This window comes from Falco cherrug, chromosome Z (genome assembly GCF_023634085.1).
Source record: "Falco cherrug isolate bFalChe1 chromosome Z, bFalChe1.pri, whole genome shotgun sequence".
Lineage (NCBI taxonomy): Eukaryota > Metazoa > Chordata > Aves > Falconiformes > Falconidae > Falco > Falco cherrug.
Window position 1 is genome coordinate 44719676 of NC_073720.1, and position 23022 is coordinate 44742697.

The window sequence follows — 23022 nt, forward strand, 5'->3', positions numbered from 1 at the left end:
CTGTTGTGCAGTGGCACTGGGAATGAAAACACCACAGGCACTTCCCAGGTAAATCACAGCATATCCTGACCCCAGCATGGGCTCTTCTTGCACAGAGACCCTCCAAGATCATAATAGCAGAAAGACAACTGGAGGCAGGCATGTCTGCATCTCCTACAGGGCCTCTTGATGCCCTATTTCCCAACATGGCTTCCCAGTGTTTTGATTTCTCCAGGAAGTTACTTCAGCCCTGCAAAGTGCCACTAGACTATGCTGCCTAACTACATAAATGAAATCCTAATCCACAGGAGGGACAGCCACTGCTGCCATGGTGTGTGTTTTGTAAGCCCCATGTCATCACAGTGCCACAGTTTGTTTTACTCATGCTCATCACCTTTGAAAACCAACTAACGAACCAACCTCAACCCTATGCTGGGGACTTCTCATATGGAGTGGGACCGATGCACCTCTCCTCCTGCACACCGTGACCATGACTCCCCGTGGCCACATTTGGCCGGCAGGTTTCTGGGTACAGTGGGGCTTGCGGGTGATGCTACTGCCTTCCAAAAGCCAAGTCCTCCATCACTACCAACACTAGAGCTCTGCCCAGGGCAATTTGCAGTCTGTATTTGCCTTAAGCTACAAAAGCCCTACCATACTCCCCCCCTCCCCAGATCTGCAGCATAAAAATTAAAGCCTGATTGCTGAGCCTGCCTACCTTTCCCACTTTCATGCCTTAGTATTACTTATAAGTATTTCCCCCTTGTCCTTTAATTGTTGAAATCTCTTCCTGTGGAGGAAGGGGAAATCCTCAGCTTCCAAACTCAGTCGTAACCAAACAGACCTCCTTTCAAAACAGATTTCTTCAGACTATAAAGCTCTGTGCATTTCACCTGATTAATCATATTGGAAAACAGCATGCAGCATCCCCTGGAGCATAATCCCTATGGCACAACCCCTGCTTCCTGCTGTGCCTATCTCCTTACTGATGCTCATGCTGACAAGAAGTTAGGAGAAATAATGAAGCTCAAACAAGGAGAAAAAAAAGCACCAAAACCAGGAGTGATCCCACTTAGTGGTCTATTTGTTATCTGATGTTCAAGTTCACTAGGAATAGGGGGAGGGAGGAAAGGGGGGGAAGGAAAGGGGGGGAAGGAAAGGGGGGGAAGGAAAGGGGGGGAAGGAAAGGGGGGGAAGGAAAGGGGGGGAAGGAAAGGGGGGGAAGGAAAGGGGGGGAAGGAAAGGGGGGGAAGGAAAGGGGGGGAAGGAAAGGGGGGGAAGGAAAGGGGGGGAAGGAAAGGGGGGGAAGGAAAGGGGGGGAAGGAAAGGGGGGGAAGGAAAGGGGGGGAAGGAGAAGATGTGGTGCCAGAGATTAATAAGCTTACTCCACACAAATGAATGTTGTCAGAATTGTTCCTCATGGGCAGAGGAAGCTGGCAGTGAAGGGAACCTTCAGTCAGAAGGTTAAGAAAAACAGCATTAAAGAATTTTGCCTAAAAAGTTTTCTTTCTTCTTAACATTCAAAATAAAGTGCACAAATTCCACTGTAAATACGTAGGAAGTTGATAGGTAGGAAACTAAATTACAAGTCAGGTTTATAGAAATTTCCACGACAAAAAGACACAAAATAAATCAGTGGCATGGAGAGTTCAAGGACAGTAAGATTTCTAAGAGTGCTAAGAGTCAAAGGAATCCCAGTAACAGAGGCATTCCAGACCCAGACAAAAAAGTTAGTTATTGTTAGTAACACACAAACCCCAGAAATATGCAGTATAACTTCATCTTATAACTAAGAAAAAGCCAGAGACAAATTTCTCCTTTATCACAAGGAAATACTTTCCATTTCACACACACACACACACACACACACACACAAAATCACCAAAAAACCCCAAAAAAGACAAGGGGAGGTTAAACAGCTACTAAAACAAGCCATTTTTGAAAAACAAAACCAAAAACAGGTATGGAAAACTTGCATCCAAACTCTGTACAAAAGGTTTGGATGAAGTGTTTATGCTCACATATTGAGATGTTTTAAAATACAATGGAAATTCCAGAGGACTGGACGAAACCAAATTTCTGCAAAAGAGCACTGGCAAATGGGTGTCCTGGGTAGCCAGAGAAAGGTCAGTGGGTGTTGTGCTGGGGCAGCTGGGTGGAGCAGTGGTGGTAAGTAGCACCTCCATTGCACTGGGCTGGTGATTCCCAGTATCTGATTGTGAAGAAAAGGGAGTGCCAGCCTCTGGGGGCACACTACCACTACATTGTTGGCACCAAAGCTGATGCCAAATTTATATTACACTTATGAAGGAACAGCCGAACTAGGAAGCATGTAATAAAGTGTCAGCGTAACCCAAAGTATGGTTTTTGCAATAGGTTTTTGCACAAACTGTTAACGTTACTGGGAAAAAAATACAAAGAAGCCTAGCAGTAAAATATGGCACTGAAACAAAATTTGGGCTAACACAAGATAATGATGAGATCATGTTGCCACTGAATTTGGATCACTTGGGAAGGAACATGGAAAACACAATGTTTAATTCAATATAGCCACCTGTAGGTTCATCCATCTACAAATAAAATGAGGCAGGGACCATACTGAGAGGAGGGGGAGTGTACTTTGGAAGCAGCACTTAAAGAAGATTTGAGCTCCTGATAGCTACTCAAGTGAATGTAGCATTCCAATACAACACTATGGTCAGCAAGTGTGATCCTTGAATATATTAAATGAGGGGATTATGAGAAGGATCAGAGCAGTCTCTTCTGGCCCTGTAATATATGTAAGCTCCAACAGTAAAGGCAAAGTAAGCCTCCTTTACAGACATAAAAATCCAAGGGAACTCAGGGAAGTTTTGACATAAAAATAATATAAGCTCAGGGCCACAATTTTCAGATACTGAAAACACAGAGCCCTATTGCACAGCTCTTAAACTGACACTGGTCTTTCAGTATAATGATAGTAAACAAGCTGAGGGGCTTGTTTGTATCGCCAGTACAGCAGTCTTTCCATACACAAAAATAATTTACGTGTCACAGGGACATTATAAACAACTACAGAAAGGATTTGGGATTAAATGATTGACATGTAAAGAAGCAGTAAAAGAATGAAACATGACTATCTTGGCTAAGAGACAGCAGCATATAAAGGATACCTACAAAAACACTGGAAGAGTTTAAGTGTAATACTAGAAACCATATTTTGGAGAATGCAAAAAATAGGTAAAGAGAAAAAGTGAGAAAGGAAAAGTCGAGCTTTTTATCAGGAAAACCTCTTAAAACTTTCCAAAAAGTGAAACTCATTAAATCAGGTTATATACTGACCACATGAAAGAGCCACTTAAAACTAGACAAGTAGGAATACATGGCAACAAACAGAGTTATTGGAAAAAGTAGACAGGAGACTATGACTTTCCCTCCCCTCCAATTTCTCTACCCCATGATACTATGAATAATTAGGTCAGATGTAAATGTAGGGTTTATATACATTGGGAATGCATAAATAGTCCAAGACCCACACTACCTGTAGGGACAGCTAAGATTTCAGGTACAACTTTCCAGGCAAGCAGAAACCTGTACAAACTACAATAGAACTGAAAAAGGAGAAATTAAATGAGAAGAGTTTTTTATGAAAAGAAAATGCAGAAATTACAGCTGCAGCTACCAAGAAAGGAAAGCAGGAGGAGGGAAGCAGAAGGGAGGTCAGATACCCTCATGTACCAAGCACATCCAAGATAAGGAAGTGAAGTAATATCCAAGGTGATAAGAAGAGTATGTAAACTTTACATGAAAATCAAGTCTGCTGATGCTAGCCTTCCAGGTATAACCTGCAAATCAGGTATGAGAGAGGGAAATGTCAAGCATGATACCTCAGCAAACAAAGAGCACCAAGCAGATTGAATATTCCATCTTCTAGGGCAGAGCTTCCTGTCCTCCCTGCCACATCAGGATCTGTCTGTGTGCTCAGCAAAGTTCCCCTCACAAAAGCTCTCCATTGGCTTTGCTGGAAAAACATAAAGGTGCTAGGCCTCTGAACACATGAGGTTGCTGTGTCAGGAGCAGAGTCCCTCACTGACACCTAGTCACACCAATAAAGTACTGAGCAGCCTGCAGCAAATTAACTGAATACCAATCCCCGTTCTGGAACATGGTCTCAGTGCTAGGTGCTTTTCAGACCTCACATGCAGGAAGAGGAAGAATTTTTCCACTCATCTGGAGTTTTCCTTGTGCTCCAGAAGGCAGTATTTCATTGTCAAATGAACAGTTTCTGTGTGATGAAGATAACAGGGAGAAGCTCTAATGATGTACCACTTGTACCGGGTAAAAAGGGCCAAAGTAAGAGGAAGAACTCTCTCTCTCTAGAGCCAATGCCTGGGTAGCGGCCACAGAGCAGATGCTGATAGTCACAGCAGAATGACAGTCATCTTGGGTGTTGTAAGTATTGAGTCCACATCGAGATGCTGCCCTACAGTATAGGAGTTGACTCATCTGCATGGCCATGGCACCTCTAAAGTCCCTGGGAGCTCTGCTGTGAGGGTCAAGAATTTACTGTGTCATTTCCAAATGCCCAGATGGCCTTTTCACTGTTAGGCAATGATTAATGGAGAAATAACCATTCCCTTTGCCAGTGTAGTGCAGAGGTTAAAAATTCAGTAAAATACAAGCCAAGAGGAGTCATCAGCCACTAAACAGCACAAAAGTTTACACAAAACCTAATCACTGGAGCTATGGTGTCTCAAATAGTTCTGGGTTAAGCCACAACAGACATCTCTGAATCGTCATTTTTTTTTAATAGTTTATAATGGTTTCCCATATAGCTTTCTAAAATTACTTCTGGAAAATTACAAACATTTCACAAGGTTTTCCAGACCTTGATAGACTTAGTTCAGAGAACGGAATCTAGCTTCTCTGCTAATAAAATTAAATCTGTGAACGTCCCCTCAGAAAGGAATAGAATTTGGGTCAGTCTCTGCTGTCAGAGATTTATAGCATATTGACCATTGTCCAGCTATGCAAACATTCACAAAAATAATGTCAAAGGCAAGACGTTCAAAAGCACTTAGTTCTCTTTGAAGTCGATGGCCAATCTTCTTCTAATCCTACAGATCTCAAAGATTCGCTTCCCTGTAATTTATTTAATCTTCTTATTTATAGATGAGCAGGTCATGTGGAAAGAAAAGACTCTTCACAGAACATACTGTATGTCTTTTTGCAATTAACACCCCCCCATAACCATTAAAAAGTCCAAACAGGTCAAATTTGGTCCAAAATCTCTTTCATCAGAAACACAGTACTCCCAAGCCTGCATTTCAGACAGTGAAGCCACTTACATCTTTGCACAGAAATAATTAAATACTAGCCATGATGGATTATCAGTCCAGAAGGGACACAAAAGAAGACTTTGTCCTGTGAACCATGTGTCATGTGTCTGTCATTTAGCTTACTCCCTACTGCAACACAAAAAAAAAGTAATAACTTATTTTTTCAATAAAAACTATGAAATCATTACACACAGCTTTTGTGATAAGAAATTAAATGCTTGTAGCATGTCTTGCAGGATGAACTGCTGAACTTCAACAAAATTGGAGTTTGTGAATGCAAATATAAACTGAAAAATATAAATAGCCAGTGAAAGATGTTCCATCTAAAGAGAAATGAGCAAGCTTCAAATGTCTGTTTTTGCAGGGCATGTGTTAACTCCAACATAACTTTCAGAGTCACTACAGACCATCTGGAAAATGGACAAAAAGATGGTTAAGATCTTAATATCTTCTAAAGTTTTCACAAGTAAATAAAAAAAAAAACCAAAACCCGCAGTACATGGAGGGAATGAAACAGAGAAATATTAAAGCATACCAAATGGGAAGCTGGAATTTTGAAGAAAAACAGAGAAACCTAAAAAGGAAGAGAAAAAAAACCCTATGTCGAAATGCTATCAGAGCCAAAAAATCAGTGAAGAAGGAAATCAGAATATGGGGGTGGAATGAGAAATTTCAGTCAAGATAAAATATTCAAAGCACTGGATGAAAAAATGCCTCAAAAAAGCACCAGACCCACCATAAAAAAATAATGAGTACAGAATGCTGAATAACCTAAAAACAAGCTATGGACCAAATATCATAATAACAAAACCCTCCCCACTACAGCAAATCCACAACTTGTATAAATTGTCTTACATCAAAAAATGGCATAAGTCTGTTCCTACAGATTTCAGGAAAAAATGCCTTCCTTCCCTAGGAATAACTAAACACAGATTAAGTGTCTTGAAATGAAGTAGAAGCACCACGCAGGCAAGTCAAACAGCTATTTAACATTGAGTTTTAATAGGAAAGAAGGCAGAAAAAATACCAATCTATACTAAAAGTTATTCAGTTCAGTTGTGCGAAAACGAAGAATAATTTATACCACAGTTTCCATATCTCTTAGATTATTTTTAAGCAAGTATCAAGAAGAACAACACACCAGATGACAAATTTCACTCGCAAAATAACAGAAAAAATACCCACAGGGATAATTAAAGGCACATCAGATTTATACGCCAACATCATTCCTGCAAAGCAAATTAGACTTTACTATCTTCATTTTTACATACAGACAAAAAAAGTCCTTTAGCTGATTGGCCTTTCTCCCAAGGGAATAAATTAATTTCAGTGAATACCAATTCATTTTAAAAGGTCTCATTGTTTAACTTCATTTTTGGACAGAAGATGTCTCTGTGAAAAAGGTCTGTTTCTCTTTGAAATCTTCATGGAGCTTTGGCACGGAAAAACTTGTAAATGGTATAAGGAGGCACTAGTTCTTTTGTAGTTAAGGTGATTATTTCCTTTATTGAGGAATGTTTTTTCCAATCTCAGTCATGTCTGAGATACCTGAGATTCACCAGTGAAGAATCTTGTGTAGGTGAGAAAGTTTTGGAGATAAAACACTTTGATGGGGACACTGGTTAACTCCATGCACTGAGACTTTACAGAACCAGCTAAAACAGAGATGCAGGCAAGATGTTAGTGCCTATTTCCTTGTCCATCCCAAAACCCAGTTCAATAATGCCTGGGAAGATCTCACCAACAAGGGCAGTAATAACTTGAAAGTTATAATTCTGACTAACAAGAGATTAACAGCAGTATGAAGTCTTGAAGATTTCAGAGAAGAAAAGGATGGATAAAGAAGGCAGTTGTCTCTACCATGACTCCTGAGTACACCATCATGCCTATGAAGACAGTCACCCTGTGATCTACAGGGATCAGGTCTTTGTAAAGAATTTATCAGCCCTTTATTAATCATTTCCTTGGCATGAGCAGCCCTACTAAAGACCTTCTCTAGGCTGTAATCTCAGATAAATTCCAGGCAGAAAGCAGAAAAAGGAGGGTTACCCCACAGCTCTAGGAAGCATCTTAAGGAAGAAAAGCGTTTTATTTTAAACAAACCACACCCAGAAAACACAGATTTTCAAAAACAGATGCACAAAGACCAGGTCTGAGGAACCAAATTTACAGCCTGAAAGGCCTGAGAGTCCACTAGCAGGCATTTACATAAAAAAGGGCTTATCAGGTGTTCAGCCCTTCAGAAATCTGGTCAATGTTGGATATTCAGCTGACGCTGCTGGCAATAGTTGATATTCTGTATAATGACATGGGTTGCCTTTTCTTTATTCTGTATCACAATGCCAGAATAGGCAGGTTGGGTTAACTCCAAATGCACAAGTGCAGTGTGCAGCCTGCACCTGAACGAGCTGCTTATGCTCGGAAATGCTCTGTGAACAGCCAAGGTACAGAACAATGCTGCAGCCCAGGCAAAAACAACCCTTGTCTTCCTTAGGAGTCTTCCCCTGGTTTGTGCATTTGAATATGGGAAAAAGGAGTATCAGGGACATACCGTGGCAGACAAAGTTATGATTACAATTAACAGCAGTCATAAGGCTCTTACCTCTTCACGTATAGGGGCAGTTAGTCGTATCGAGCCTGACTGTGAATGTATCATTTTGGGCTAAATTGTACACACCCAGTGCCATTCCCAGGCACTGAACGGGAACAGAACAGCCCAATTCTGCAGAATTCAAGTACATATGCAGTCTGGTGGAAACGGTCGCTAGGCCTAGGCCTTTTGAGCTGCTGAGCTGTGTTCAGGAACAGCCTGTGGCCACCACTAGCTGGAATAGGCCAAATCCATGGCAAGGAACACTCTCTGACCAGAAGCAACCTCCCAGTAGCTGGGAATGTTCCACCTGAATTTCATAGCATATACTGCTATAGAGTATAGGCTGCTTTTGGGGCAGTGCAATTTGGTAGCAGCAGGTATACACATACACAAAAGCGCATACAGGCTGTAAAGACAGCATATGGCTCAGGAACAGTAATGCAAGTTCTTTTAGAGTCAGACAGAATAGCAATTCTTGTTCAAGAATTAAACCTTCATCAGTATTAAGAGAAACCTACTCCGAAACTTTTAGTGGTCTACCTGCACTGAAAACTGAGGAACTTCTCTCTCCTTTCTAGCCTTGTCTTTAATGAATCTCCTTAATATTTTTGAGAAAAAATATCTGTTGTTATAGCCAAGCCAAAGACTCTCTAGAGGGAAATCTATTTTGATGATAGTCTGTGACACAGGATCATGCTGAACGTGTTATTCACATAAATCAAAGTACAAAGACGTAATTAAAACTATATATAACAGTGTATTCAAAGTGATCACATTTGCTGCCAATAAAAAAGGTATCATATAGAGCAAGAAAGCAATGGAGCAGTGTTTAAAAATAAAAAGGATTCAAACTTGTGCAAATGGGCTTTGACATCTGGAAAATTCTAGTTCTGTATTGAGATGTGTTCTTGACACTAAGCTCACAAACTAATGTCCAGGCTAAATACTGCCTGGACTGAAGTAAAGCATCTTTTAGGATGCTCCATCTGCCCAAGACTACAGACAGTGCTCTGAGCTTTCTTCCTAATATTAACAACTGTCATGCAGACTGCCCTGAGCACACATTGACAACAGCATGCCTGAGAGACAGAGAGAGCGAGCTCTCCACTATTGACACAAGAATGTCTCATTTATTATTTGTTGGTCAACTTGTAGAGGAAGATTTAGAATCCCACACAGTTTCCATAGCTCTCTATGAATATTGCTCAAAAGAATGAATAGCAGACATGGTTCCAAATTTTTCTGCTCAGGCTCTGTGCCCCTATGAGATTTGGTGTACTTTTTCCAAAGTCAGGTAAGAGATTTGTTTGAGGTAGAGAACAGATTGATCAAGCACACCTGTAAAGGTCGTTCTGTAAGCACTTCTAAATGCTAACGCAAGTTGAAAAGAGAGAAATATCTCTCACAAATGCATTTATTTCCGCCTATACTTTTAGTCCTGTTGTTTTGTGAATACATATACATACACACACATGCAAATACACACTTAATCCTGTTATCTCAGCCATCTCATCACAGTTTTAAGAGAAGCCAGACATATTCCATTATTCCTCAATATTTATCAGCACTTAAATTGTCATCTAATTCCCAACTACTTAGTTTTTATGACTGATAGTGATAAAGGAGGTAGAAAGAACACAGCAGGCTCTCCAGCACCCTGCTTGAGCTTGCAGGGCTGCCAGTACTGCAGAAACCATCCTTGAGCTGTTCAGAGAATTTGTGGCCCAGGCACTGCTGAAGGATTCCAGTTTTTAAGTCCCATACTGAACAAAGCTTTCAAGAGCATTAAATATGTTCTAGTAGTTGGTACCCAACATTTGTGATGAGGGAGGCTTGCTCTGGACTGCACAGCCCCCTCCAGCAATGCTAGAAACCTCAGCTTCTTCATACATAGGGAGCCACTCTGACCCTTTGAATCTGAGCCTGGGCCTCAAAACTCAGTCTTGCTCTTTACCATACAACCAGAAAAACAAACATCTTCTGATATTGGAAACTAAACCTCAGTTATCAGTGGGGAGTTACAGTGAAGAAGAAGGCCACTTCCAAAATAAACCAGCCTTTACTGGCTGTCTGGATTGAAAAAGTCAACTCTTGAGTCAGCTGTTTGGCAATTCCAAATCCCAAAGCATGTCCTAGGTGTGTTTTTATCTCCTCCCTGCTCTTTGCTGCCCATTGTTGTTAAAGGTATCCAGTGATGATTGTAGAAGCACACATAAAACAGCATGCAAAAACTATCTGAATTTAGAGGTAATCTCTCTTATCATACCCACCTCACTGAAGGGCATCAAAGGGAGGGATGCAGGGAACAAAAGAAGCTTCAGATCATAATCATTACCATTGAAGCCAGATACCCCCGAGCTTTTCTGTCTCTCTTTGTCTTTTTGACTCCTTTCATCTTCTTAAGCAGTGCACTGTGGCCACTACAGTGTTGCAATGCATGACTTTGCCAACACATAAAACCAAAAAAAAAAAAAAAAAAAAAAAAGGAAGGGGTTGCTTTTCACACAAACTGACAGAAGTTTTGGATATCAAGGCTGGTAAGACCTACAGTAAAATCTTTAATCATAAGTTTGCTCCATGGCATACTGCAGCCATATTCCACATCCACAAAAGCCTGAAGATTGTTTCCAAGATATGAGACTCCAATATGACAAAGAGAACAAAGGCAATGGTTGCTCAGTTGGGTCCCCTTACTCATAAGCTACCTTCCCCAGCATGTTGGGGATAATGTTGGTGCAGCACTGAAATGTAAAATGGACTATTACCTATTTGTGATATAGATTCCTTGTATTAAAAAACCTTCTCTGCTCTAATAGCCTGGGGGGGAGATGGCCTCTCATTGATCTCTCAGTTGCTGACTCCTCAGTGGCTTTTCTCAAGCTGCAGATTTTGCCTTGCTCTTTATCTCCTCTCAGAACTTTTTTACTTACAAGAACCCAGTGTCCAGGTTTGAGGGGATTACTGACAAATTATCCATCATCTCCTGGCAGAAGCTGATGAGTGAGTAAGATTATATTCGCTCAGATGTGTAAGGTTTTATGAGCAAAGAAACAGTACTCAAAATCTGCCTCTTAAATTGTCCTGATTATTTAGCTAAAAAATGGCTTGCATTCTTAATTGACTTTAGCATTTATACACACACACAACAGCCAGACATGCACCATGTTAAAGACCTCAACAATAATTGAATGCATTCACAGCTCCACAAGGGCTTTGTTTTGCTTGGTCCTGTAAAATAATGAGCTTTGGATATTTGCCTGTGTGGAAAAGAGATAAATGCTTTACCACCATCTCTGTTATTGAGGCACAGCTGTCAGGGATTCAGCCTCTAAATAACACCATCTGACCTGGAAGAATGTGTCTATATGCTCTCCGTTGGCATGAGCACCCGATTTGACCTTTCCTGTGCAGAATGTAGCAATTTAGATAGTAATGATTGTAGTGAACAACTGGTCTATGGGTTAGCAGAGGTATTCACTTAATCATCTTTTAGACTTTTGCCTATTGGGCTCAAAATTCACACATGCGTGTGTCTGTAACTTTTTTAATTTCTGATAAAGCCAAGATAGTTGGCATCAATATGGTTTTCTTATTGGTATCAATATAAAACATTTTCCTAGAAGTGGAAATGGACATGGTACATTACAGTGCTAGAAAAAAAAAAAAAATGTTCCCTGCTCCAGGAGAGCTGGAAATCAAAGCCATGCATGACACACAGAATATTTTGGCCAGTGTTGGATGACTTCTCAGAGCACTCCAGAAACACTGTTTATCAGCCTTCTGGTTGCTTCTTTAAATATCTTCCCAAGGCAACAGCAAGACTTAATTCAAGATGTGGAAACCACATTCTTCTCTGCAGCAAAATCTTCCAATATCTGTGGCTTTCAGTCATCAGAACAAAGTCACATATTTTCTTCTGTTCATGAAATAACAGGTTCAGGATCACATGAGTGCACCCTATCCAACTGCACTGCAGCCACCCGTCTCAGTCTTATGCACTCATTTAGATTTTAAGTTGCTGCTTTTCCTCAGTTCTACCCTTTTGGTACAAGAAAATAAACTGTACGACGAAGGACAAACAATTGGGCTCTTTCTTTCCTATTTACTGTGAGAATCTAAAATCTGTCTACGATTTCTGCTTTTGACTTAGAGGACAGACTCTTCAGGCTATGAAATGACTGTCAAATTCAAAATGAATGGCATTTAGCTGGCAAAGAGTATATTACTGACAAATGCCTAACACACTGGGCATATTGTATTTGTACCATCTGGGAGAGTAAACAGTGACAGGAAATTACCACAAACAGGTGTTAATGTTAGACTCTTAAGGGTCATTAATGAAGTATGGTAACTGACAGCATGGAAAGAGCCCACACACAAGTCCTGGCAATTGGCAAGGAGAAGGTGGGATCCCAGTAAGTGTAAGAGCATATTAATTTGTCACCAAAAAAAAAAAAAAAGTTATTGACTGCATCTCCTCTGCATGACTTCCTTTATCCTCATGCATCCTTCAGCTGAGCTCCTGTTGAATACTTCTTCCTTTTCCCCTTTTAGGCATCAAGTTCTTAACCCAGCCAGACAAAACAAACACAATCCTGAAATACTGCTTTCTCAGAAAGCCCATTACCTTCTGAAAGCAACTGCATGTCTTCACACATTCTTCAGAAACCAAATCCTATCCCAATTCCCCTCTAGATGTTTTCAGAGCCATTTCTACCTCCATTGAAACAAAAGGCCTCTGCCTTCAAGAAAATTAAATTGCACTACATCACTGTTTCCCCAGTGCACCTCCAAGGTTACTTCCTCTGTCCCGGAAGAGACCTGAGAAAGAGTGTGTGACAGTGACACCACCTGCCTTTATTACAAATCCAAAGTAGAGAAGGTCCAGACTGCCACAGGGAAATGCAACGGGTACCATGAGACAGTCTCATAGGTGAATCTACCCGATACGTAACTGGGCACATTCTTCTGCAAAAAAAGCAACAAAGCAGAACATACAGAGTATTGCCCTTTATCCTCAGACAAGCTCACTAAATTTCCACAGCAAATGTTAATACTTATGCAAAATCATCCAAAAAAAGAATTAACAATTTGTGAAAAACAGTGAAGCAAAACAGACTGATCTCCAGCCACTTCCTTATTTGCTGTCCTGTCCTATGCAAAAATGGGAATTTTCCCCAAAGGACTCTGTTTTCAAACAAATGTCACCTGGCTAACATGCAGACAGAAAAGGCGCACAAGGAAGAAGAGGCCATGGGGCCTTTTTCTTTAGAAGGGGGACACTAAACCATGAGTTTTACATTGCAGAACTATCAGGCTTTCTCTAATTCAGGCTACCAGTGTTAAAAAGAATGCTGGTGGGCATGTAAATTTAGCCATTCACTAATAACAAAGCCTAATTGCTGCATAGATTAAATGGTTCCAAAGATACTCTCACTGATTCCGAGTAGTGTTTAGGAATGGGAAAGTGGGAATGCTTAAAAGGCCAGAAAATAGTTCTTTCTTTACGTCTTTGTTAAAAGGCTACATGGAACACAATCACAGATATATTTACCCAATTCAAGAGATGACCATAAAATTAAGAAATGTAACAGCTTACAGAGAATTGCTGTCACTGTTTAACCCTGCATATTATGTACAACACTCTACACCTGCAATCCTTGGGCTTCGCACCAGTATGTGTCAGAGCCCCACAGGAACAGAGACACAGGCACGCCAAATTCCATCATGAAGGGAAAGCAAGTAAAAACAGTTGGAGTGTATTTGGCTTATTCAGGGGAGTCAATGGAGTTGTGTCTGCAAAAACTGTAGCCCCAAACCTCCAGGAACTGGTCAGTGCCAAATGCCTTGTTGTCACTTGAAACAGATGCACGCTTTTTTGCACTGGCCATTTCCTAAACTTAAGTACTTACAAACAATTTGGTCCTTAACTTTCTGTAAAATTGCAACTGTTGAGTTCATGATATGCAACCAAGGGAAAAAGAAAACAAAATGGAACTTACAGGAAACTGAATAAACATTTAAAGGCAGAAAACTGTTCAAATCTCACCATTTCCCCAGCTAAGAAGGCTCTGATACTTGGCTTACTTTCTCTTCAAACAAGGTAAGATTTATCCTGTTTCAGTGTTTTGGTTTCTTCAGTTAATCTTACAGCTTCTCCCTTTCTGAAGCTGTATTAAGCTAAGCAAAATCACTGTGCAGTCTAAAACTTCAGTTAGGAGCTAAGAATACTATGGTTGTTGAAACTTGGCCCCTTTGTGCATATGCTATCCTGCTGTTTTTAAGTACATGAGTACGTCCTATTTTTCCAAACAGCCTCTGCAAAATGCTTGTGGAGAGCAGACAGTCTGAGAGTGTAGGAAAGCTATCCAGTAAATAACACTGCTGTCTCCAGAATCCCTGGATTATTTGTTATAGAATCTGGAGGACTCATAGGAAATAAGGCAAGGAGACTAATGACTTCACATCACAAATCTGGAGTGCTTAACTTCAGAGCATTAAATTTATTTTAATGTTATTAACTTTACTTTTTTACTGAAAAAGCAGAAATTCCAGGCTATACAGATACTTAGTTTGAGCTAAATGAGCACTTGCTTATTCATGTGAATTGTTAACCTTAAACTGGATTAGTCAGTGAAGGAAAATATGAAACATATTTTGCCAGTGGATTTCAAAGCTGTTTCCTGGCTGTGGAGGAAGATGCTGACTGGAAGTCCCACATTCTACTGCAAGTTCTGGTAGGAAGCATTTTCTACCTGGGCAAGTGGTTAACAAGCTCTTTATGCTGCTTTGCCTTGAAGCTCTCCCTTTCTCAAACAGTGGTGAGGGTTGTCCCTGCCCCAGTCTACCACCTCTTCTAATACCTAACCTGGAAGAGGCCCTCCACATACACAGTGGGAACAAATACTGAAAAATGCTCATCCTGAAATAAGTATTCCCTGCCATTCTGTGGGACTGGTGTACAGGGCAGCTGGAAAGGAGTGAGAGAGGATGTAGCATCCTACAAGCAAGATATCTAGGCTAAATCTATCTCTGTGCTCTGGAAAATCTTTTACTGAGCACCTACAAATCAAGTTTTTCAAAAGTTGCAGCCTGGCCAGACAGAGGTATGTTTGTGCAGGCTAGAAAAAGCACCAGCTGGCAAAAGAGCAATCTCCCCATCACATCAAAAACTTTTCTACAAAGCACACAGGTCTTCTCAACAACAACAAAGAATTTGTTTATCTTCCTGTACACGTTCCCAGAAATGGCAGAACTATTTGAGCTTAAACTGTATAGATACATATCAGCCCAAAGCAGATACATAACATGGAAAATGTTTCCTCTGAAAGCTGTGAACTTTTTGGCAACTGAAAACAGCATCTCACGGAGCAGTGGCAGGCATCTTGCGAGCATGTAGCTAAAGAAACTACTGTTCAAAATAAAGCTTTTTCACAACTTGCTGCTGACAAAATTTGTGTAATGCGTGTTGTAATAAATCTGTGACACACACTTTAAGCTACATAGGTAAAACGGTCAAGAATTGGATATGGAAGTATATATTAAAATAAGTTTAAGCAGAGAAAGAATGACAGAATCAGCCTTTATGAATTAAGCCTTGTATATGCTGCATGCAGAGATAAGAGATTACCAGACCATCATCCACATTAACCAAGTGTTCTATTAGCAATGTGTTCTATTTTCATCAATGTTTTGCAATATACCCTGAAAGCCTCTTATGTATTAAAGCTGCACATGCAGACATTAAACAAGACAATTCTCCTGTGAAACAATATAGATTCTCTGTACAGAATCTGCTCTTGATTTCTCAAACAAGGATAAACTATCTCTGTTCTTAGCAGAGCTAGTCTCATTTCATCCTTTATCCTTCGTAGAATTGCAATTATTTTTCCCCAGCATAATATATTATGTATCCATCAGAGTACATTTACACAAATATCTTCTAATTATTTTAAACTATCCAAGGGAGCACTGGTTAGAAACCAGGTCAAAGCCATTCCCATAGGGCTGGCCACATCAATTGAGATCTCAAATCCAAACTGTCTGAAATCGTACCTTATAGCTAAGATAAAATATCTCCACTTCCTCTGTTATTTTGTAACTAGGCAAGATTCAAGCTAGATCACCAGTGAGGCTCAAAAAAAAAAATCAAGAGACCTATCATTTTGTGAAGCAGCAGTTAGTTCCCGCTTTTTTGGCACGACAGTCAAGGAGTCAAAGAAGACAGAAGAGAGAATTCAGGAAAGCGCAAAAAGGCCTGCAAGGGATGATTTGTCTGAGAAGTTAAGAACCTGACTTTTGTGACCTGTAGCTGATGAATAAACAATTCAGATAAAAGTAGCCTAATTCTCCACAATAACCAAGACTGCAGTAAATTCTAATAGAGTAAGACCAATTTATTTAGTGGCACAAAATGGTATAGATAGGAGTCGCTGGCAATCACCTCAGAAAGGCTACGAGTTTATGGGCATGGGAATCAAAATAGTCTCTTCTCAGAGTTAAACTGTCATGGAGTAATGTAGACAAGAGCGTGTGGTGGCATAAGGTAGAGAAGTCTGACCCAGTATCAACTGTGTTGTTTCTACTCAGGCATATAGTAGAGGACACCTGTGACTATCACACACTACTTGGTGAGCAAGAGGTGTTACCCTGGCTCCTGCACTTAGGCTCTCCTGTATCCTAAGCCTCACACTGAGGGAAGCCCTGCTATATGGCATAGTCCACAGCTGTCATCTGTGGCCACACTACCTCATACGCTGAGGGACAAAAGACCTGAGAAGGACAGACATCCCTCTCCCATCCTGAACCAGGTCAAAGAACACTAATACTCACTTATAGCAAACAATGACAAGAGCACAGTTGAAAAACATGAAAACTAATCCAGATACATGAAATTGCAATTAGGACAGAACCCTTATTGTTCAGAGGCTAAATGCCTGGAAAAGAAATGTGAAGTATTTTGTTTAAATTCTGTCCTTAGTTACAATGCCACCTGGACAAAAGCTTAGCTAAATTAAACAGACTAAAGAAACGTCTGTACTCTGTTGCAGTACATCCAAAATACAACAGCACCACTCTGTGGATTAGTAGTGATTGCTCTGTAAACTCACGTGGTGGCTTCCCAAGCCTCAGATCAACCACTAACAAGAAATGGAAACACATTTTTATATATATTATTAAAGTAGACTAAATGAGTATATCAGTGGTATAAACCTAACACCACTAAAAGTTAATGAACTACCTTACATTTACATCAGTGTAACTGAGACTATAAGTTGGCTTGCTCAGTTCATGTATGTGGCATGCCCTCTCCATTTCACATACTTAATTTCTTTTAGCATCAGTGAGAGGTTACATGTGCTGAATTCACAACAGATGCTTTACACTGCATCAAAATGAGAACTTGACTCTCTGAATCACATCTTTGATTTATACCTGTAGCTTTCATTAATGGTAGCTTCACCAGAATCCATGACAGGCAGTTCAAAGTTCTGGAGAAAATCAGAAATCTTCACCTGAATTCTTTGGGTCTGCAAAACTGGGCTAGAAGAAGCTTTGCTTCCTGCTCTGGCAAGAAATCAGAGATGAGGCCTGGAGGCGAAACAGCAACAACATGAGGAGCTTCAAAATCTTCCATGCAAACTGGCTGTCGCCCACGTTGGACACCTCAGCCTGACAGCCAGCTGGCTGGACTCAATTGAGTTGGGATGCAGATGTCAGCCGGTAATCCCATCTGATGGAGCTCAGTGGGATATAAAAACTATTTCCTACTTTCCCATCTCTTGCTACAGCAGCCTCAAGTGCTGAGTCCACCAGAAAAGACTGCAGGACTGTCTGCTGACATGCTGCAGTCTCTTGTGAGTCCCATGGGGCCTTTGGCCTGCAAAAGAGCAGGTGGCTGCCAGTGTTGCAAGGCTGTGCTTTTGCAAGTAAATCTTACCATTTGTGTCATGCACAACTTGAGTTCATATGGCTCAACTAGCCTGATAATTCAGGTCCAAAATAAGGGTTCTTCTGTGCCTCAAGATTCTGTCTGTTATGCACAGGGTATAGTCGTATACCATTTGAGGTGCACCACTACCTTCCAAGGTCCCAAGATCACAGGCAGAAAAGACAGCAAGGGAAAGCCATTGCAACACTAGATTGTATATGGCGTATTAGTTTCTCCCCATAAATAAGAAGGAAAGAGGCAAAAACCAAAACAAAAAGTCCAAAACCATGTTTGATTCTGGCTGCAGTCTGGGGGAAAGTGGCCACTTGTATTTCAGCTTGTCTCTGCTCCTCTGATACAAAAACAAAAGTTATACTAGCTTTTGCACCCCATAAGCACCTCTCCTGATGTATCTGCAGGCTAAGGCATTATATCAAAGAGACAAAATGCCTCGCGTTAACTGAGGACACGTACAGAATAACAACAGCTCTCATCAAGGTGAGCGTTTGGTCCAAATTTTGTCCAAGGTATTACACTATTTGCTTTACCCTGCACTTTGAAGTAAAAGCTGCTACAGATTTTTCTAGTCCAGAAAAATTAAAAGTAATAAAGGGCTGGGAGGATAAATATCTGGGGCACGAATGAAACAGTTGAGGAATCCTTTTGCCATCTCCCTGGCCTATTTATTATTTTTCCAAGCATAAATACAAAGCTCACCTTTCTCTCCGAGGAAAACCTGAAGGCAGCATCTTTTACAGGGGCACAGAGCTGACCTCTCCTGGCTCTGAGATGCATTGCTGTGCAAAGGCAGCGCATCTCTTTACCGGTGATGCAATTCGTTACCCGCAGCTCTACCTGCTCATGAGAAGATTTGCATTCAAGCATGAAAAAGCAACACCAGCCACACCACCAGGTGTAAAAAAAGAAGGGCCTCAGTACCGTCACCAAGCCACCCACTCCCTTTAGTCATCCTAACGTGACTTTTACCTCATCGTTCCCACCTGCCCCACCAGCGACGTCCCTGTGCAGCTCCACCGGGGTCACCAAAGCCCCTCCTGAGGCCAGGTCGAACCCCTCACTGCTGCAAGGGAGCGGCTGGGGAGCGACCGGTTTTCTGAGGCCAGGCCAAACGCAGTCACCGACTCTCAGACGGCACTGGGTTCAAACTGTGAAGCACCGCTGCCTCGGCGGCGCTTTTCCCGACACACAAGAGGCTCCCCGTCCGTGGCTGCGGCACCACAAGGACGGAGGCGCCGCTCCGAGCGGCGCTCACAGGGGCGGGGGAGCGGGGGCGGCGGCTGCCACGGCCACCACCCTCCGCGACCGCCGCCCCTGGCAGCTCCACAGCCCCCCCTCCGCGCGCCCGCCGTGGTGGCGCGGGCTGCGCCCTGCGGGGGGGGCGGGGGGGCGCCCGCGCGAGGGCAGCTCCCCCCCCGCGGCTGGCCCGCCGCCATTTTAGCGCCCGCGAGAGGAGCGGCAAAGGCCGCCGCCCTGTGGTAGAGGTGTCCTCACAGGGGGCGAGGAGCCGTCACCGGCCTGGTGGCAGTGCTGGCCGGCTTTTTGTCCCGAGTCGTGTCTTGGCAAGGTAAAATAAATTCATGTTATTTCTTGGAGGGGCGCCTTTCCCGCTGTAATGGTTGTTCTGAAGGCAGCAGCGAGCTTTTCAAGGCAGGTTGCCTGAGGAGGGCAGCGCATCCCGCACAAGTGGTGTCATCGTCTTTGGCTTTCCCTTCGGTTTTCTCTATTTCTTAATAAAACAGCAAGGGGGAAAAGCACAGGGAGGTACCAGCTTTCTGAACTTCCCCACATAAATCACCCTCCAGGTTATTTTATAGATCCTCTGGACTCCCTCCTGTTTTAAGGATGAAAACATGAAGAAAATTCTATAAATGTAGTTAATTTTCCTCCTCCCGTGAAAAAAACACAGCTCAAACCTGACCAGTTTATGTTTCTGCAGAGTTGTTGTGTTACAGCAATGTGTTGAGTAAGATTTGGGGATATCTGTGAAGCACAATGAGGAAGAAGACCCTTCCTGCACTCTGAAACGTTTTTTTTGATCGGGCTTCCTCAGGTAGAAAAGCAATTTTTTGTTAACGTGGCCAACTATAATTACTCTGAATGCAGTGACAAGTTGTTCTTAGGTATGTAAGAGAGGGTTAAGAAGTCAGTGAAACCCATCTTCTCTTTGTGTAAGATTATTTTTTTTTCCCCCAGGGAGTTTTAGGCTCTGTGGTCTGTATGGTCTACACACATGACAAAGCCACATGGCCAAGCAAACATCAGCCCAGTGAAAATTCACAGTAAGGTCTTAGACCTCATCTTATTTACAAACAACAAATTATCAGTTCAGAACCTAACACTGATACTGAAGTTTAGCAGTTCTTAGCCATTAGCAAAGCACCTGTTATGCTACTTAACAAATACTTGCAAATGCAAGGCAGGCCAGGAAACTGTTTCCTGCTAGTGTGCAACTTAAAATGCCTGGGCTAGGAAGGCTAAGCAGGCTGTACAAAGATTAGTTTCAGTGAATGCTCAACCAAGCCATCTTGAAAATTCATCAGTAATTTCCTACTCTTAACCCCGTTCCTTTTTTTTGCCCTACTGTTCAAGTTCCTGTTCAAGTCCCTCCCTTGCTTTCAGTATCATAACCCTGAGTGAGTGTGTTTTGTGCAAGTTTCCACACCACTATTTCTTTACAACTGCTAATTAAAGATCCCTCTGAATAAAGCCTTCTGCTTGAATAGTTAGAATGCTCCTCTGAAAAGCCGCTTTTGTGGGTGACCATCTTCTTGTGGACCGCAATAAAGACAAGGCACTATAGAAAAAACACTGAGTTTTACTTTGTAGCCATTTCTCTTGTCTCTGTCTCAAAATAAGGGAATGGATTTCATTAGCACTCCTTGATTTCCGAGTGTAACCCTGTGGTGAAGTGAATGGAGCTATCAGGGAGTAAAACTACAGCATACAGTCACACCAGCTTTTAGAAATTAATCAGACTATACAGTGTGGTTTTAAAAGGTATTAGCTGATCAGGGGTGAGGTGGAACTCGGGTGGCCAGGACTATAATTGTCACCCCCACCCCACTTCCTGAAGTACTAGCATTTCTATTATACATTATTAAGATACAGGCCTAGAGTGATCCTCACACTCGTAAATTGTAAATGAAATACCATTAAGGTTATTTTGCTGGAAAAGATCCCACATTCTAATCCATGTGTTTTGTTGACATGATACTCATTTCCTGATGTCTGTTTCTTGCCCTGCCTATGCTTAAATTTCCCCTGTATGCCTGGACGCCTTAGCTTACGAACAACTGCATCAGTAGTGAAGCCACATCCATCAGAGTGCATGTACTGGTATCCATATTAGTGCTGCTGAATTTTCTTTATGAATGAACTGCTCTTGAAAACCATGCTACAGCAGTGTACAGTCAGAGACTATACTAAAAGACTGCCGAAGTCCAAGGTCTACATCTATAGGGCTGTACTTTATGTTTGTGGCAAGAGCATCATAGAATCAAGTTGCCCTGGAAACACCCCTCTTCGATGCATCACCTGTGGAGCAGCTTTTTTGGAACCCTCCTGAGAACAATTCTCTGCTTTCTGTTGTCATCATTCTTCATGTCTTGCTCACAGAAGCTCATGTGGGTATAGCACAGTGAGTACTACAGCCTTCATTCATCCCAAAGGCAATCATCTCTGTATTCTCTTTGAGTAAATCTCCAGGGATGCATAAGTTCATAATAATTTACATTTGCTCTTGAACAGCATCCCTGTAGGGTTATTGGAATTACATGTTATGTTATTTGAGTCATCTTAGCTCTAGCTGAAGGCCACAAAACTCAAGGTTGCTTGATACCAGCTCTTGGCCTTCCTGCGTTGTGTCAGATTTTTCTGTTAAATATATAACTGTAAAAGGACTTTTGGCTACAAGTGAATGATACTTCTCATACTCAGATCTAACAAAGAACAGGAAATTACCTATGCATTTTATTTTCATGTCTTCTTTGCATAAGTAACCTTTTGGACAGGAAAATCCATTTATGTAGAGAATAAACTACTCTGGGGCTTTGTTTTGATTTTCACTGTGAGTACCTGTGCTGCACTGATTTGATTTGAGCATATGACTGCAGGATATTGTTATATCATTAAAGTCAAAGGGTATCCTGGAGTAAATTCGGTTGTAGCAGAACCAGACTTTAACGAATGTCATTCTCCAGGTAAGGTGGCAGGAAAATAATGCCATGTTTAAACAGCCAAAAGCAACCAGTGCAACCCTTGAGTTTGCATACTGAATGCCCACTCTGTCCCCACAGATAACAAACAACATCACTGGCAGAAATCAACCTGGATGTTGTTTTTCCCCCACAGAAAATTAACAGGAAAATTACAAGCCTGCTGACAGACAGTCTGAAGAATGAGAATGGTGAAGCACATCATATTAATTATTCAATATAACTTTTCACCCTGCTCTTCCAGCGGGCACTGTCTTCTACTCTTTTTTGCTCTGCCTGCATCTGTCTCAAGTCCAGACTGTACAACGGTGCAACAGACTCTGCTGAAACCTTTTCCAGCCACCTCTGCTTATTGCATTCACAACTTAATATTCAGTGTACTCATAGTTCAGCGGGTTTTGTGCTGCAAAGGCAAGATGCTGAGAAATGTGGAAAATAGAAGAGTACAACTTGGGGGGGGGGGGGGGGCACAGCAGAGGAGGTGCAAGGTGTGGGGTCACCTGTAGGTCTGCAAAACCTGTAGCAAGGTGCAGCTGGCAAAGCATCACAGAGCCTAATCAAGTAGTCCATTTAAACCTGTACATGTGTCCCAAGAATTTCAAGGGAATAACCAGGGAGATGAAGTTTTTTCACACAAGTACGGGTATATTGGGTTCTTAAACTTCTGTATAATCCAATAAAGAAAAAATTCAAAAGCTTTGATAAATCCCCTGCATTAGAAGAAATCCTGCAACCTAGCTGTTTATCTCAAAAAGCTTTTTACAGTGACTGATGCACGTGTTTTGCAAGTGTTTTCCATCAGCATTGAGTTCAGCACAGGCAGATAAAGAGATTTGCAGCATAGAGCTGTATTTCTGAAAAATCTTGCATGATCATTTCTCCCCTTGACCAGTTAATATAACTGCCCCAGTCATCTCTCTGTTGCTGTCTCTCCTTGCCTCCTTGCCCTTCTCAGCCATGCACAAT

General features: G+C 41.7%; 1 long non-coding RNA gene across 4 annotated transcripts in view; it reads right to left on the reverse strand.

Moving 5' to 3' along the window:
• LOC114016436 (uncharacterized) overlaps positions 1-19144 on the reverse strand; it is a 53423-nt gene extending 34279 nt beyond the window's left edge. For 2 of the 4 annotated variants that reach the window (XR_008730363.1, XR_008730364.1), the window contains exons 1-2: positions 18809-19144; positions 17326-17481 (exon numbers count right to left, since the gene is read on the reverse strand). This is a non-coding gene — a long non-coding RNA (uncharacterized LOC114016436). The remainder of the gene's footprint in view (positions 1-17325; positions 17482-18808) is intronic. The other 2 variants (XR_008730362.1, XR_003560874.2) reach the window with 1 other exon arrangement.
• Positions 19145-23022: the final 3878 nt, after the last annotated feature.